Source organism: Dermacentor albipictus, unplaced genomic scaffold, assembly GCF_038994185.2.
Source record: "Dermacentor albipictus isolate Rhodes 1998 colony unplaced genomic scaffold, USDA_Dalb.pri_finalv2 scaffold_14, whole genome shotgun sequence".
In the NCBI taxonomy this organism is placed as follows: Eukaryota; Metazoa; Arthropoda; class Arachnida; order Ixodida; family Ixodidae; genus Dermacentor; species Dermacentor albipictus.
The window spans coordinates 8013115-8030014 of NW_027225568.1; positions in this window are offsets into that span (position 1 = coordinate 8013115).

The following is a 16900-nucleotide window of genomic DNA, read 5'->3' on the forward strand; positions in this document are numbered from 1 at the left end:
CAGGGGGATGCACCGTGTGACACTTCCGCGCAGCGATGGCACAAGAATGAAGCCGATGTATGAAAACTGTCTAGGCAGGAATGGCGGCGACAGTCGCATTCATAGAGGGAGAGAGATGTACGATACACATATGGCTCCATGTAACGTCTCTGCGCAACTTGTGTCGTAGTGGCAGATACCCATTCTGGAGCATTTGTCAAGAATGGGCATGAAGCACGTGACACATTCTGAACGGCTAAATCGAAGAAAATAGAGTAGGTCTAAATGCCAGGTAAATACAATACATAAAACCGGTCGGTGTGGCTTAAAGAAACCTATGAGCCGACCTTCTACGTGTTTTATGCAATAACATTATTTTTGTTATGCAGAAAAGAGATAAACTTATTGGCACAAACTTTTCGGTGAGAATACAAGGGTTGTAGTATAAGCCTATTTGGGCTCCTTGCATTCGGCGGAACAGTAAGCTTTATATAAACATCCGCACCGTAACCGACCCAGCAATTGTAACAGCAGAAGAAGAAAGAAGAAGAAGAAGACGAAGAAATTGTAGCAGTAGTGGTCATGCGAAAGAGGAATCAGCAAAACAGACATTTAAAATAACATATCTTAGCCATTTCCTTTTCCCACGGAATCACAAATGCTGTGCCAGCGTAAATTGGAAATCGGCGTCACAAAATTGCACTGTCGTGTTTCGCCGTTAAATTTAAGAAAAAACAGATATGGTCTGGCGCATTTCCTTCAATGTCTCATCTGCAACGAAACTGCAAACAATAGTAAATATTTATTAACCTGCCACTGATATTTTAGCCAGAGAAATCGAGTATTTTGAAATTTCATTCCGAAAATTAAGCGATGAATGTAAACACGAAAAACATTGTCTCCTTTCGGGCGTCTACATTTGTGTTTAGTCACAGGAACGTGTGCATGACACCTTGGAATTACTTGGTGACGCAAGCAGAATACCCGTTTAACTTACTATTTATTATTTTATATTTGAGAAAATTAAGCGTCGATATTGAATACATTTTATTGCATCGACACTTCAAATTATTTCATATTTTCCCTAAGGAAAAATAAAATGTCTTTTAACTTAGTTTGTATACGTTAATTTCTTGTATGGTGTCAACTTTACCCTCATATTTATTCTTTTACTGTCCCCTCCTATCTACCTCCCCCCCCGCCCCCGCCCATCCCATCCGTTTAACCCCCGGCTTTTTGGTCAATCTGTCGTAGCGGGCACGCATCATGATAGAGGGTGCAAGCAAGCAACCAAGCCAAACTTAGGAGGGTAGGCAAAGAAAGCTTCACGTGAAAATACAGAATTGGCGGCATTCACTGGTGCAGAATTTTAGATACAATTTACAAGAAACTCGAGTATGATGGAAGAGAAAGTTTTCTGGAAGCTTGTTATTTGTGTGTAGTGTTTGTTTCGGTTTGTACGCGCTTTGCTTTCTGATAATGTGAAAGTGCTGAGTAGTTTCTCTTCTAACAAGAGGAAATAAAACAAGATGACATATCGTTGAGCTTTATTCCACTTCTGTGATAAATATTTTTGTGTGCGGGTCCCAAGCATCACATGCGTATGCAAGTATCGGGCTTAATAGGATCTGGTAAGCTGTTTTATTCGTGTCTGGGAAGTGTGCTTAAGTGTTCGTCAGATGGAGGCAAATTGTTTGTTAGCTTTCCAGGACAAGATAATAGTACGCATTGTCCAGGTTGAGTTTGACTCTGCATAATTGTACACTCTGCATTTCGTCCTCGTGTACGGTGTACATGAAATTTATCTCCTAGTGGTAGTGTATTATTTTCATGCATATCTTTCTCTCGATTATGCGGACTGGAAAGCTTAGCGCAAAAGTATGAACACAGACAGAGGGAACAGACGAGAACGAAGGCTAAGAAACGTTGCTCGTGTCTGTGCCCAATGTTTTGGCTCTGTTCTCCGGTCAGGAGTGTGTTTAACCATGCTGGATGATGCACGTTGAAGAGGATCAGACAAGAGTTGACGCAAGAAGGACGACAGTCGTAGCACTCCCTAGAAAAAACATTGAGACATCAATTCAGTACTGGCCACTGCTTTTCGCAGGCTATCGTACATTCGATAGGTAGCTTAGCCGACTAAAATGTAAGGATGCTTAATGCACATTGACCAATGAATGACCATGTTGATATACCTGAAACGCTTCGGTAATCTAATGGGCGCGTTGTTATGGATGGAATCTTAAGAACGTGCATGTTGCCACTGCATTTTTGGCAGAGATCTGCCAAATGCTTTGCAACATAGCCCCTAAGCGAATATGCGCACTCTCAAAAACTATCACTATTACATCGACCCGTTTGCCCAATGTATTAGAGTTTACATGACATTGGTACCTTATGAACTCGCATGGGTATTTTAAAAAGTATCGCACATGTTTGTTATCGCATTCAGGTTTTATGAACTTTCTTTATTCACTCTATTGCAAAGACCAAAAAGTTTACAGCGTGCATTGAACGAAACTTTTATTCCTCATTTCCCTTGAATTTTTTTAGCCTCTATGATACCTTATGCGCGAAGAGAATAACTGTCTTAGTAGAATGCGGATTGTTCTGACGAGTTATATTGTTTATTTCTTCACCATATTGCCGTCCGAGTCATAGTTGCTAATAGCCGTGCCGGCCATAATGGAAGTCAGTAGTGGGCTCGGCAAGCCGGCTTGATGAAGCAATTGGAAAAGACATGGAAAACCGTTCTTGTCATCTGATACTCGCATGACTGGCTGAGCGCTGCTTTCACAAAGGATTGAGCGACACTTCATTGCAAGAGTTTTTAATGAGCTGACGTTAAATTTAGGAGAACTTTGCATGAACGGGTGTTGAAACGCCAACACCACGTCGTCGACTTCAAAACTCGCCTTCACCGACAAGGACGTGCTACGAGCCCTTTGTGCCTAGCTTGTAGACACACTACAGTGAAACACATGTGCGCTATCGATTAGAAGATCCAACTTTCCATAGCTGTCACTGTGTGCTGCTGGGATAGTTCCAATGGCTTAATTTTTTTGGGAACAGCACTTAATCATTTCAGGTTTTTAAAACAGTGCACTTTACGTCAAAATGACTGTGCTGCAATTCTTGTCAACCACGGGACTATACAATGCACACAATCGGCGTGTATGGGATGTGTTTGTGGTGTGCCTTCCTCGTGATATTTTTGTTTTCTTTATCTCCCGCCTCTTCTCTCTCTCTCTCTCTCTCTCTCTCTCTCTCTCTCTCTCTATTTTTTTTCTCTCCTCATCAAATGGGTGATCGCGGTGTCCCTTTAAGGAGACAATATAGCTATCTTCTCTTTCTCACTTTGTAGTCCATACGCCAAATGTGTACGCGATTATATTTCGCATTTTCCCAGTTTTTGAAATATCATATTTGCATCCTCCCCCATGTGGAATCCATAACGCAGTGACTCATCGCTTCCAAGTTTGTCCGACCACTTGCCGTACTACTCTCTACTTTGATTAATTTGTTCCGCTGACTAACGTCGACTTGATGCGCGTTCCCGACTGCATGGCTACTCTTACGCTCCCGTATGTTCCTTCGAAGAGCGTCGGTGGCGACAGTGCAGGTGGCGCAACCGAGCGAACGAGCACAGTGAAAGATGAAAGAGCGAACGCAGGGCGGGATATGAAAGGCGCGAGCTATGAACGGCGCAGACCAGAGAGAGTGGTCCCCTAAGTGACCTGTGCACGGGAAGCTGGTGACATTCGGACCCACCCAACTGCTCAATGCGTACTCGTAAGTCCTCTCAGCCGCACCACTCGCTTCGTACTATCGTGTGCTCTCGTCAGCTCTCGTCAGCTCTCGTTAGCGCTTGTTTGATTTGCTTGGTTTGGTCTCGTTCGCGGTTGTTTCGATTGTCATGGTTTGTGATTGTTTTGTAATCTGATTGTGTGCGCGACAACAATTGTGTAGTACTTCATGGAAGCCACGTGGCACCAGCGATTACACTGAAACATTCGACGAGTAATGTATAATGCCGACGCGATTGACCCGCAGATCATATGTTCGACGATCGGCGGCTCTGCTAGATTTCTCTCTCAAATCCTTCGTCTCAATAAATCGCGAAATGAAAACACGTATCGAGCTGCGCTCAAATTTCGCTTTAGGGAGTATTGTAATCATCGCTGAATTTATTTTTCCTCTCCTGTTCAAGCGGCTGGGCATGGTGCCCCTTTTAAGAGACAAAATAGTACGGTTCTCTTTGTATCTTTCTTTTTTTTATACTTTATATTTACATGGTTAATATTTCGAACTTCCTCACTTTTTGAAATATATTTATTTCGTCCTAATGTGTGTTCTATTAGGCAGTGTTTCACCGCTTGCAGCTTTGTGCGACTACCTGTCGTATACTCCCTATTTTGATTAGTTTGTTCCAGCGACTTATAACGACTTGAAACGCGCTCCCGTCTTTCTCCCCGATTTTGCAGCCTTGGAGAGAATTGTTACCGATGCTGTTATAAATACCATTCCTTTCTTTAATACCAACAGGTCTTGGACTTGTGTAAATATAATTACATAAATGTAAAATTATGCAACGCGGAGGGCACGAAAATCTGCTTGATGCCACGTTGATAGCAGTGACTGTGCGGTCTTTATGTTTATGCAACTGGCAGCCCACATGTATAGGCGCTGCAATATTTAGCAAATGTTCGTTGTGCATTGCAACTCAGTGATGCACTCTGTAGGCATTGTTCCCCATGTGATATCTGCGTAGAGCATCTTGTTGGACGAGCGCCAGGCAAACATTGTATGTATAATGAAGGAGCCATTATAAAACGTTTTTTAACTTCAAATTAGCTAAAACACCTTAAGTTCTGGGAGTTAGTTGATAGTATATGTTTTGGGTTGAAATACAGAAAATGTTCTAAGTTCTTCTTCATCTAATTGTTTTTTAATCTATAGTCGATATATCGATGAGTCGAATAAGGCACACGCCCATGTTTCGTGTACTTACAATGGCTGTAAAAATGCCGTGCTTTTTATGAAGCTACTTAAAGCAGAAGAGGAAACACAGATAGAGCGTAGATCACGATATTTGTATGTATTACTTGTCGCGCCATGATGATTTTTCTATATAAAAATAACTCGAAGTAGCAGTATGAGCCGATCAGTGTTTGTGATATCGCGTCCAGCTTTCTTCTTTTCACTAGACTTCTAGTGCTTACTCTAGTTATCTTTAAGTGACACTAAGCACACCCTTTCGGCATAATCTGCTGCGCGAAGTGTGCGGGGCATGAGTTGTATGCCTTTCGTGCCATGAATATAAAAGTGACTGGACTTGGACAAAGCTTGCCGGCACGCAGCAGAACTGCCCCCGACCCTCGTCTGTCCGCGAAAATGTGTCTTGGCTGTTGTAGCGGGAGTCCCGGCACGCTGAGGTTTTATACACGCTCCGCTGATTCTTATTCCTTCGACGCCAAAGAAGCGTAAGGCATGACACAGGGGCTTACCAATTAAGGCATGCGAACCTGTGCTAAAAGACCAGTGTGCGTCGCTCCTTGGCAATCCCCAGCGATCAACATCGTCACACGCGATTCAGTCTCGTTTGCCGACGCAAAACCTTCCGTATGGTCCGGTTCTTACGTGAACTTTCTCCTTATCCACTGTGTTAGTCTTGTCGCAAGCATTCCACAAGATGAAGTGAGGGGAAAGCGGGAGTGATGATACACAAGATGTCCGTGCCAACTATAGAAGGGGTGTCGGCGAAGCCTTCAAGCAGTTTTTTAAGAACCAGCTGTGGCAGATAGCACAATTATAGACTTTGAGCTCTTCTACTCGAATAGGCGGACAGCGCTTGCACGAGAAATCAAAGTGGATAATCGACTATTTAACCAATCTCCACTAATAGCTTTTTAACAAATTACCTATTGGTGCGTATTGCAATTTACAAATTGTAGGTGTTGAGGCTGCAAGGTGGATCCACTTGGAACGAATTTTCTGGATGACACCAGCTCCGACGCAATAATTTTCGATCTTTGCGAAGAAAAACGTTGGTGGTCCATTTTATTTTCAGCTTCATTGCATAAAACGGCGTTGTGCTACTAAATTAGGTGCGACAATCGTGCATTTTTACTGTAACTTTCACTTGGCACATCTCGAGGCCTATGCGACCTTTATAATTCGTTCCAAGTGGATATGCTTAGCAAGCTCGCGGGCTACAATTCGCAAATCCCGATATCCGCCGTAAACTAACCATTTAAAAAGTTATTTGGTGATGTTCTTTTTTAGTTGGCATGTATGTTCGATTCCTCGTGTAATTATAACGTGCACATCTTCGAGTAGACCAGATCAACGCTAGAATTGCGCTATATGACACAGGCGACACTTAACACGTGTTTATTGTCTTTGCAGAAACACCTCGAATATAACCAAGAAATTCAAAATATGCTGCTGCGAGAGAACGTGACTGTAGAGAGAAAGAGGCGCTGTATTCTGCAGCATTTAGGGAGCACGTCCTAGTGCCATGCACGCTATTGGCCATTCCCTAGTTCTTTCTCTCTCTCTTTTGCACTTTCGTTCAGTCATTGACTCGATCTTTCGTTCAGGCTATTCTTTATTCATTGACAATCACGGCTGATTCTTTCTGTACAATTTAAAGCAAAAGCTTTTTTTCGGTCTTTTGACCATGTTAGTGGTAATTATGTCATTGATAGGACTCGGAAAGGAAAACGCTGATTCGATCTCTATCGCTATCTCACTCCCTCTCTCTATCTCTCTCACTTTCATTTGCTCATTTGACCGCTGTTTGGTTCTCTTGTTCTGGTTATTACGTTGCGTTGACAATCAACGTTGATGGTTCCTGTAGATAATTTTTAGCATGCTTCTTTCTTACGACCAATCAAATTTTTACGTAATAGGAAGTCAAAAGGTGCTCAATTATATGTTTCCAGGAACGGTGTATAACAAATCACAATAGAAGAGGCGCTACGAAAAGACCAGTAGCGGAAAGAGTGACGTCATCGCGCACTCGCTGCGGTCTCCGCGTTGTGCGCCCATTGCCGTATTGCTAGGGAACTATATACCAGCAGCTTCTTTAGTTGACGAGTATTGCTCATATAGGTGCGTGCAAATCTCACCATTCTCTGGAGCTTTGCACACAGCTGTAGCTGAAAACGCTAATGGGGAAGAGCCCGAGGAGACACTGATAACGGTTAGTTCCCGTCGCGGTGCTCCGCGCTCTCGGACATGGGCCAGTAAGTCACTCACGGAGGCCAGGGCGCTGAAGCAGGGACAGTGGGGGGTGGTACGCGGGGAATGAGTGGAGATGCGGCCAATCATACGCGTGTCAGCCGAAAGATACAGTTGGGTCGGATAAACGACGCTTCATCCCAAATTGTGGAGAGGCTGTCTGGTGGCTCCAAGAAAGGGGCACGAGGGAACGGAACACCTCGCTACAGCGTCGCGGCAGGGCGCGAAAGGCAGCGGGAGCAGTCTCCATGCAACCCTACTACTGCGGGCTCACGCGTAATCATCATGTAATGACCACGCACGGCCGCTCCGGTGTTGCGTTCATAGTCCGGAGTTTTGTACCTACTCTCCAAGACGCGTCGTGCATGGGGGGGGTTCGCAAAAAAAAGAAATAAAACATCAAGGCGTTTTACGGCCCAAAACCACGCTCTGATTATGAGGCACATTGTGTTGGGGGACTCCGTAAATTTGGACCAGGTGGAGTTCTTTAACGTGCACCTTAATCTAAGTACACGGGTGTTCTCGCATTGCGCCCCCATCGGGGGCGAAATCGGAGACATTTGGTAGTAGAATCAAGACAGTAGAATCAACACATTTTTTATATTTCCCGTGCCAAAACGCTGATATGATTATTAGGCACGTCGTAGTGGAGGACTCCGGATTCATGTTTTCTACTAGGGCTTCTTTAACATGCCCTCAATGCACCGAGGGCACTCGCACTCTGTTCCCATCGGAACGTGGCCAACGCGGCTGGAATCGAACCCTTGAACATGTGCTCAGCAGCGCCACTCCATAGCGACTAAGCTACCACGGGGGGTTGGAGTCTTCGTAGTTTGTGCACTTAAGGGAAGCAGCACATGCACAGGGTTGCCCTTCTCAAGAATTGAAATCCCACAGTCGCTGTACCGCGTATTCCTCTCGCCTGGCTAAGTACAAGCACTTCCAGCTCAGAAGGCGCTTGGAGACAAAAAGGGAAAGAGCAAGTAAAAAAAGAAAGAAAGATATGGTTGATCCCTCTTTGATATGAACCGGTAGAACACGAAAGTGGTATGTGTCGTCATAGATGATGTTGCATGTTTGCTTCGTGAACTCACAGTCCGCTGGAGTGAAAGCTGCACGAATTGCGGGTCGGTGACCGTGTTGCAGGTTTGCTTGGCACGCGGCGTCCTGTTGGCGAGCGGCGTCGGGCTCCCAACTCACTTCGGTGAAGGTACGAGCATTTTGGTCCGGCTCCGTGCTCTTTTGGGTCGCCAGTTGCAATGTGATGAGCTTTAGGAATGCGAGTGCCAGCATTCGCAGCTTGCGCTGAAAAAGCGCGAAGCCGTTCTGCTTCATGCTGGCGTGTCTCTCGCCAGTCCAAAGCGAGATTCACCCGTCGACGTCGTTGCCTTTCCGCGCTGCTTAGCAGTTTTCTTAGTTGGGGCCATCGCAGGCGAAGGAGTAGGCGGCGTGTAAGCACTGGTGACGAATTCTGAAGCTGCCTTCCGTAGGCAATGAGGTGTGACAGGCTGATCGGACGCGAAAGAAAGACCATGTGCGGAAACTGCGTCGGCACCTCAGCAAAAGGCCCACTCGCGAAGGCCCACCCCGCTATGACTACACTCGCTACACTCCGAATACCGAAGCGCTCAATGTCAGCGCTCGTTAGTGTCATGATGCTGTATTTCGCTTCACCGCTCCTAGATGGCGGTGACATCCTTGTCAAAAGAGCATATTTTACGTGGTTGCCCCAACGTCACATCCGTTACAGGAAGTTGCTGGTGGACCCCGCCTATGATCCCTAGGAATTCTATGGTCCTTGGAGTTCTAGGGACTATGCTGCGGCTAGAGTGTACTAGAATAGTACACTCTAACCCTGCATAAAACATATACTTGTTAAATATAAAAGTCACATCCCCATGCGACAGAATACTGCACCTTACGAAAAAAAAACGTGACACAGGGTTATTTCATGGGGCAATGGACATTTAGTATATGACATCGCTACTTTTTGACAGTGTGTCTGGCAGGTATGACATGACAGCGGTCATTGACACCGCCAAGCAGCTTCATTTTATTTACTTAAGGCATGCAATACGCTTCGGTTTTTCATGTCGATTGCCGGTGTGTTCTTTCTGACAATTGTTAATTAATTATTGGAGTGCTTGATTGATCGACTCTGTGATGGCATTTTGAACAAGCGCTTCAAGAAACACAGGTGTTGGTTGCCTGTTTAGGCCATTGAGGTTGTTGCATGTGTACCTCGTGCACGAAGCGCATGGTAGGTGCCGGCAGACTCCTCGTGATCGAAGTTGTGAGAGATACCTTACAAGTCTCCTCTTCGCCGTTCGTCACACCATGGTAACCATTGTCAGGCACATGCGCTTCGAGAGCAGCGTGCAGCGAGGTGTCCTGGCTCTCTCCATTATGTAGGAGGTGGTTTCTCATCCACGTGGCGGTTGTCGATAAGGCATCCTACTAATTTGGACGGCCACGTCACTCTGCTGAGTTTCATAGATGTTCCACTCCCCTTACGCTGCACTAATCAAGCGTGACACAATGCCAAGGTTCTAAACACGCGAAACGGACAAAATGTCTGATGAGAAGCAACAAACATGACTGTCCCTTAAAGCAAGGTTCCAAACGCAGGGAAAGTTGACGAAAACAGCCTATTATTGGTGCACTCAGTTCTTTCCTACCCTAATTTATTTGCTTGCGTGTTGTCACGCTTTCTGCCCGCCTTTTAAGATACTATCACGCGCCTGAGCAGAGCATTCTTCTGTTGCCCCACATCTTTCTATATGGTTCTATTTCCGTGATGATGCAACTTTCCAACACTGCCTATGTCTCTCAGGTTTTCTGTTTACAGATGATTTTACTGTTGTCGCGGTTGTGCCTACACTAAGCCAAATCAATACACTGAGCTTAATGTCGCAAACCGACGCACGGCCGCGATACAGGCAGTATAGTGCAGGGCTACTAGCTGATTAATTTTGATCGGCCGGTGTTCTTTGACGTGTTCACTTGCACCTAAGAGCACGGCCGTTTTGCATCTTACACCCATCGATGCGCAACTGTCGCGACGAGAAGTCAAACGCGCATCCCCGTGATCGGCACTAGAACGTCACTTCTAGTAACCAACCGTAGCGTATCATGATTATACCAGGGTGCGGAAACTCCCTATACCTCCCTAGGGACACTCGGCGGCATGCGCCGATACGCGACGGCAGCGCCGCTTCCACCAGTGGCGGCTGCCGGATATTCAATTGGAAATAATTTACAAACAAAACAATGCCTGCATGATGGCAGTGGTTAGGTCAGAAGGTGGAGGAAGACGGTGTGCAGCCAAGAGAAAGAGGGTTCCCGCGGCCTCCTTTTCCACTTCGCGCATGCAAGCGGGATGTGTTCGTGCTCTCTTGAAGGCCCTGTGGCTGCATGGCGACATTGGCGAAATCGCGGAGCAGAACCCACTGAAGTCTGCAGTGTTTACGAAGTGCTTTGTAACAGCGAAAGCTGTATATGACTAACCTTCCGTGGTTTATGCGCCGTCCCTAAACAGAAACGGACTTAGCGATTTCTAACAAACCCATACGGGTGCAGTGCGGCGGCACGGATGTCAAAATGCAGAACAAATTATAATACTCGACATGAGCAATAGCGGCACGTCAAGGTTATCCCACGAAACGCACAACCTCTTAAAAACACGTGTACAAACGGCTATAGACGTCTCGGTCTATGATAATAATGAAAATAGAATTTCCTCTAAACATAACCTCAGCCCCTGGAATATGCTAGTATATATTCTATCTGTGGTAAAAGCCACTACTGGTGTCACGAGATTCTATTTTGATAAACACATTCAGAACGTCTAACTCAAGAACATTTTTAGATGTTTTTGTCTAAAAGTACATAATATGTCAAACGGCGTGTTAAATGTGCGGTTACCATTGGCCATTGGCTTTAGCGAATAAAAGACGCCACAGACCAATCGAACTCGTAGGAAGCAACATAATAGGTTGGCTTCAATGTTCAACAATTTCCCACCAGAACTTCAACAATCAAGGGCATGTTATTGTTTTACATACGGGGCGCGCACACGACGCCTGGAAACCATTCTTCTATGCTCGCGCAGCAGGTACCGGCAGCAGCTGGAGCGAAACGCAGGTGTCGAAGTGACCACGGTGGTGTCACAGAACCGCCGCACTGCCATCACTTTGGCGGCAGTCGAGTTGACAGGCTCCAAATTTGTCAGGCATCTCATTCCGTGCTGGAAACACTGGGAGACAGGAAGTTCGAAAAAACGGCCACTGCCGCCCGCAATGTCTCGTTTGTGGCTTCGTTATGCCACTTCTGCGTCATTGACGTAATAGTTCTGTGGAAACCCGGAAGGTGGCGAGAAGTAATTCATAAAGGGAAAATGAGACATCCACCCAAACGTAGCTAAGTGCTACGGGTTTCCGGGTTTGCGGGTTTCCGCAGAACTATTACGCCGAACTCTTGCCTTTGTTTCTGAGTTGTTGATACATTCGACTTCGCCTGTCATCTGCTAGCCGCCTCGTTAGCTCAGATGAACTCGAACCCGCAAAGGCGGTGTTTCCGGGTTAGAGTCCCGGCCCAGGACGAATGTTTCTTCAACTGCGAATCTTTTCTTTCGAGGAAATCATATGGGCTTCCTTTGTAGCACTTAGCTACGTTTGGGTGGATGTCTCATTTTCTCTTTATTAATTCCGCGTCATTCTAAGCCGGTCTGTACATCTATACTGGATAATAACTGGAGTCATTTAGCTGTGCTGATGCTGTTTGGCATGTGGTTTGGATCAGTGCTTCGTGACATCGGCTACATTGTGTGTTTTCACCGACGGCTTACTACCACAATGGCGGGATCTGCGTTCACCGCCTTCGTTGTTCTCGGTGCGTCTTTGTAAGTCGCACTTTCGAGTAACACTTTTTCCGGTAAGTGAAATACTTTGCACTTCTTTTTTTGCCAACAATGTGAATAACTTTAGGTATTACCCGCGACAATTCTTGATGGATGGGCTCTTCTGGCCTGCGGGTTTTCGCCATCTTTACCTTTATACGAGGGTTCTTCTTGTTAGTCTTGGTGATTAACGTAGTACGAATCATTCGACGGGAGTGCATTCGAAGAGGACGCGTTGGCTGTAATCCTGAACCAGACTGAACTCGGCCTATTTTGTGTCCTGTTCTTGCATGGGTTACAGCGTTGCGTGCGCCGCGTGTGTGTCAGTGACTATGCAGCTTGTAGCGTTCCCCCTTTATACGGAAACAAAAATATAACTGCAATGTTGACTTCGTCTATACAATTCTAAATGCAATCGGCTGCCGATCTAAAAATTTCACTGGGGTGTTCTTCTACATAAGCAGCAAAACTTTTCGCCTAGTAGGTGCTTCATCTGGGAATGCGACCACGACTGCTTGGCATTTATTAATGAATGACTGTGGGTCACCTCATTTGTAATTGCAAATGTGTCTTTCAACAGACTTGATGCTCTCTTATTTTATTCTTTTCACTCTATAGATGGCTGGGCATCCTTCTTGGCCCTTGGCGCTAGCTGGATCATGGGACCTCATCATAATCAGTGTAAGCCAATGAACTGTACCCGCTCTGGTCCTTCAAGTGATTTCCATGTGGGTTAAGGCCAGGGAGCACTTTCTGGTAAAATAGCTAGTTGGTGCCTCAGAAACGGGCATTCTTTTGCACTAGTCCCTTATAAGCTGCCACTATTATAACCAATTTCTCAGTGTCAGTGCACATAGAAAGTTCTAATATTAATTAGTTTCACTAAGCCTTACAAAATTTAACTGTAGGTAGTCAGTGCTATGTAAGAACTCACAAATTAACTCTGTTGTACCACTATTTACGAGTATTCCATACACGAGTAAAAATTTGCTACAGAAGTGTACATCACATCTTGCTTCCCTAATGCAAAAATGTATTCAAGCTAGTATGTGATTTATTCTGTATTCTATGTGTATTCTGTGTGATTCAGTTTATTTACAGGAATTTACTGTACAGCATCAGCAAGCCGTCTAATTTAAGATTGATGCGAGTGCTGCAAAAGGTATGCTTTGCTGCTGCAATTGATAAAACATGGTCTGAGGTCTCCATACAATAAGGAACTTCAATTTGGCTCCACCGCCGTCAGCACTTGGCTTTCGCTTGCCAAATGAATTGCATCCGGTACCTTGTGCAGACTGTTTTTAACCTTATTGTGTGGAGATGGCACAATGATCTGTGGAGGCGCCTGCACCTGAGATAGAGATTGTGCTGCAACAAATGTGCTTGTAGAACAGGCATGATGCTGAGGGTTCCAGCAGTTTGCAGAGGTGCTTTTAACCTTTTTGTCATAACTATAACTTTACCTGTGCTGTTTTTTGTCATCTATGTCAATAACATCATTGGAGGTGTTATCATAATTTAGCCATTTATTTGTCCTGGCCCATTAGGCTGCCACATTTGACCTTTCACTAGGTGGGCAATTATTCAACATGGACCATAATTACATGAACATGTACCAGTGGCTTCTCAATTCCGAGTCAACGTGGATGCTCAGAATTACCTGAGGCTACAGATGCACTTATGAATTTGCTACCTATAGAAATCAATTTGCACTTTCTCGCGTAACCAGCATGTTAACACTTCGAAGACCGTGGGCAATGTTTGATCGTTTGATCACATGATGAGGTACTTTCAATTTTTATGACGTATCACCCAAAGTTATGCGTCATAGGTGTGAGGTATTGCCCTAAACCGATTAGGGTGACATGAAAAAATATCAACAGAATATGGATCCAGCCTAGAAGTGTTGCTTTGGGACACTACTTTATCCTTTGCATGCTACCTGCTTACCCTGTATTGTGTCATGTTTAAGTCTGAAAAAAAAGGCAACAGCTAGACAGTGGAAAATGCCAAACTTGCTTTTGGTTTAACAGTATAAAACACTGTTCAACTTTTTTAATAAAGATAGTACATTATTTACCTGCAGAATGGATAACTGTTCTTAAACTGATTACATTTTTAGGAGGTACGCAGACTTGTTTGACAAGTTGACAAGTGTCTTTTTAGCTTCGAAACGCCATATATTAATTTGAAGGCTGACTCTGTCTGACCCTTCTCTGCAGTTTAATGACTATATTTCACGAAATATTGTGGCAGTTTTAAACATCACATACATACCTTAAGAGCCGCGTAATTTAATAGAAAGGAGTGCTTCAATTTCCTTTTCATGCGAGCCAAACTTGCTGGAAACATATCGCTAATTGAAGTTCCAATTTGCACATTCCCATTTCCTCCCTCGCCTTTTCTTCCTCTTCTGTGCAGATGTTGCTTGCCTGTGTGTGCAAGAACTGTTGTGTCAAGACACAAAAAGAACCTTCACATGTGGCCTGTGACAGCAAGCTTCCGTGGGCAGCCAGTGCTCTCCTGCAAAGGCTGGCCTGCTCTGGCAACGACGGCAGTCATCTTCAAGATCCATGCATGACCAACTTTGCTTCTATTTGTCGCTCTTGCTATTTACACTTTCTGCATCTTTTCTGATTTATTAGGTAATAAAGTTTCACTATCCCACATAGTGGGAAGTGGAGGTCTTGCTGCACTTTCGCTTGCAAAAAAATATGTTTTCTGCACGGCTTCAAAAACAAATCGTACAGTGTATAGAAACAGCATATTATGATTTATCTTTCAGTCCGGTAACATGCAACATGCAAGGAATTCACTAATGGGTGGTATGCCGAAGAACTGGCCATTATTTCGGCGTGATGCTATGCAACCATATGGCAATACCTTACAAAGCGCACCCACAAAGTAAGTTACACTTTACTTTTAAATGAGGCGTGGGCATCAGAAAAAATATATTTAGATTGCCAGTTAGAGTGGTCCGTGGAGTGCTTTTCCAGATGTGAACTATCCTTTATTGCTTGACAAAACAAATCATTGGAGCATAGCGTTCTGTTTGTATACTGGCGTCAAGCTATCCGGCCCCCTGTAGCTGAAGCCAGGATCTAATTTTTGCCTGAATTGCAGCATCACTGACAAAATGTTTCCCTGCTAGAAACTATTTCAGTTCGGTGAAGACCTAGCAGGGCGAACTTTTATCAATAATGACGTGTTTAATGCAGACGTGTTCTTGTTTAGGTCAATGGGCGAATATTGGCATGATATGAGCCTACAATACAGATCTTGCTTTATTTGCAAAATATGTCTAACAGGTGGGATTTAATTGGTTGGTCTAAGTAAAAAGCACTAATCGACCAATGAGGCTGTACTACACTATTCCTATGGTTCACATCTGCAAAACCTACCTGTGCATCACTCTATTCGACAATATAAACGTTTTTTCGAAAGTTCGTGCCTCATTTAAAATAAATTGTAACTGTGGGCAAACCTCCAGTTACTGTAACAGCTGCCGCAAAATTTTGAACGAATGTCTAATAAAAGTCTTCAGTTGATCTTGTCAAGCTGTTCATTAGCCAACTTTTAGCGTACCGTTAGCAGGGTTTACTCAAGTACTTCTAGATGTCTATGGCTACAACATGTCTTGATCAAGACAGCTACTATACTTTTGAATTAGCCGTTCAAGTTATCTATTACACATCTAATAGCTGCTTCTGTGTTTCGTGGTAAAGCAGTGTAAAAGCACGAGAGGTATCGGCGCTAAAAACAGCTGCGTTATCGATGGGGCGGACACGTACAGTTCATACACCCGAAGAACAACATGTGTAAGAGGAGCGCCGGAGGGAACAGCAACGAGAATGTAAACAGCGCCGGCGCCAAATGACGACCACCGACGAAGAACGTTTCCGCGATGCTGATCGAAAACGACAATCGCAAGCCCGGGAATCTCCGAAGGAGCAACGACGCCACACTCGCAATGCAAAAGAATAACAACCGTTCCACTCTGTGAAGATAGAATGGCAGCGAAAGCACTTTGCTTTTTTGTTTGAGAGCTTTGACTGTCGTCAGCTTTCGCTGCCATTCAATCTTCACAGAGTGGAATGGTTGTCATTTTTTTAATGCCGCGTTTACGTTGTAAGCTTTCGTCTACCTTTTCAAGCACTGAGACATCGCTCGTACACAGAAGCCCCAAACAATTAAAATGAGAAATATTTATGTAGCAAACCATCGTTAACTACCAACATTCGCTGTTAAAATGCTTCATTTATCCTTTTGTTAAAGTAGTCACTCTGAAATTCCTAACTTATGGTTAAGTTTAGGGCTACAGTTCTACTAGTCCACAGATATAGTGGGGGCTAGCATAAAGAAAATGCCTTCCTAGCGCCATCATTCGTTAATGTTGTTCATGTGTTGTGAAGTAGATCAACTAAAGCTGGCCGACTTCTCGGTCAGGCAAAACTCAACACAGGTAAAAACCAAACGTTTTCGTTTCTATTCAGACATTTCTTATGGGGAAAAGGCTGACCTCCACGCTGTGCGATAGCCTCGATCTGAAGAAAAATTTTGAGAAAATAGACAGCCTAAACAATCTTCAGTACGATCAGGGGTGCATGAAAATGCAACAAGGAATTACGTGCGTGCATCGTTTCGCCGTCATTGCTCTTGAAATTCGAACAGCCTTGAACAGCCGTGGCTGTTCATGTCGATAATGTCAAGAGGGAACAAAATCTATAGCACAATAAACACGCATTCGAGCCCTTCATTACAAGTATTTCACCGGCAGCA